Consider the following 2290-nt stretch of genomic DNA (forward strand, 5'->3'; position numbering starts at 1 on the left):
TTTATTTATTTATTTTTTTTGTGGAACCGGGGATTGAACTCAGGCCCTTGTGCTTTCCAGAGAAGCGCTTATTCCACTGAGCCATCTCCCCGGCCCCCCCAGTATATGTTTTTAATGTCTGTCTTTCTGTGCTGTTCCTGTGAATCTGCTATTAAATTCATTAAACTGTAAATTATTTTTAATGAAATAAAAAGGGGTCCCAGGGAGATAGCTCAGCGGCATCAGCACCTGCCTGGCAAGCACAAGGTCCTGAGTGCGATTCCCAGTCACCACCGTCATGCAAAAGAGCCTGGGAAAGGGAGTCACTGGAAGAGGCAGAGAGCCCAGGGCCCAGCAGGACCTGTGGGCCTCCTCAGGTAGGACCTGTGGCCCAAAGGCCTCCCTCCAGGCCCCATGGCCCACGGGGCTTGAGCTTCTGCCACTGGCTGCACCCAGGGCCACCGGGAGCCGCATCCACACTGGTCTGGGGTCCAGCAAGAGGAGCACTGCATCGTTCTGCGGTTGTCACCTGGGTCCTCTGGCCACACACTGCCCTGCCAGAGCTGTAGCACCAGTGACCGAGGACAGACGCCACCAGGTTGGTTCCCAAGGTCTAGATCTCCAGTAGAACGGGGGCCGGTGGTGGTGGATCAATAAATGGATAACAGAAGTCCAGCTGGGGTTGTTCCCTGGTGTGCTGTGCCTGCCCAATCCCCAGGGCGAGCTGAGCCTGAGACTGGGTGTGGCGGTGAGCGCCCGTAACCCCAGCGCTTGCAAGGCTCCAAACAGGAGGCGCGCTAGGAGTTTGATCTGTGTAGTGAGACCTTGTACTAAAATACATTACAAAGAAATAGTTAAAAAAGAAAAGCTCAACTGAGGTCCACGGCAGGCACCAGGCCTGGAAAAGGTGCGGGCAGTGGGTGAGTGGGCCCTATGGCCTCATCTCCGAGAGGGACAGGGCTCCAGGAGTCTGTGCGAGGGCTCCCGCGCCTTCATTCCTGCTGCTGGGGACTCGCCCCTGCAGGAAGGGACAGTGACACAGGCACACTCTGTCCACAGCGCCAGGGGCCTGGAGCAGGGAAGCGATGGGTGTGAGGGGACAAAAGGGGGGAAAGGGGAGAGGACAGGGAGGGAGGAAGTGCCCCGACGAATGCAGAAAGGGAGCGGGATGTGGTGGCACTCGCCATAAGCTCAACATTCAGGAGGCTGAGGCAGGAGGGTCACTGTGAGGTCAGGCGTGGCCTGGGCTACAGAGCAAGACTCGGTCTTACCCTGTCTCAGAATGAGTGTGAAATTTTGTATCCTTTCTAATATTATTTTTTATTTTTTGGCAGAACTGGGGATTGAACTCAGACCCTTGCGCTTGCCAGGCAAGTGCTTATTCTACTGAGCCATCTCCCCGGCCCCATTATTTTGTATTGTTTATTTATTTATTTATTTATTTAAATTAAGAGACATAGAGAAGAAACTGCAGTGGTGTGGGCCAGGTGACCTGGGCCCCCCACCTCAGCTTGGCCGCTCTGGCGCCCCCCCCACCCCATTGACTGCCCTGCCCAGCTCGGCCCAAGGATCCCTCCTCCCAGGCCCTCTAGGCTGAGTTGGTACCAGGGTGGGATCCCAGAGTCCCACTGAGGTGGGGCATCCCGGGGGAGTCACAGCCACAGCCACAGGCATGGCAGGCAGCCTCTCAAGTAGATGGGACTTCAGGTGCACAAGGCTGTGTCCCACCCCTCCCTCTCTTTCCTCCCCTCCTGGAGAGTCGCTGACAGTCCTGGGGAGTACCCAGGAAGCTCTACCACAGACACAGCCCCAGCAGGTTTTAGTTTTGGGGGGCTTCCCTAAACCGTCCAGGGGGCATTTGCAATCAGAACCCTCCTGCCTCAGCCTCTCTCAGTGCTGGGATTAGAGGTGTAAATCAGCACTTCCAGCCAGAGGCTCTAAGAAGAGCTCCAGCAGTGGTACCCACCCCCAGCTCATTCCCTAGAAATACCAACTTTTCAGCGGTTTTTGAGGTGATGTGTCCACAGCTGTCAGGATCCACATAAAAGACTTAGGGTTGGGGGTGTCATTCAGCAGGAGAGTGGGTGCCTAGCCCATGCTGGGCTGCAGTCTCCATCCCCAGTATGCCAAAAACCACACAACACAATTTGAACAGTCCCGTGCAGGGTGACACACGTGCAATCCCAGCACTCTGGGTGACTGAGGCAGGAAGCTCACAAGCTTGAGACCAGCCCAGGTAGCTTAGTGACTCCGTGGGGAAAGGTCCGGACAAGACAGGACAGGTGGCAGAGGAGCAGTCCTTGGAGGCAGG

Source organism: Octodon degus, unplaced genomic scaffold (assembly GCF_000260255.1).
Source record: "Octodon degus isolate 3935 unplaced genomic scaffold, OctDeg1.0 scaffold00113, whole genome shotgun sequence".
Lineage (NCBI taxonomy): Eukaryota > Metazoa > Chordata > Mammalia > Rodentia > Octodontidae > Octodon > Octodon degus.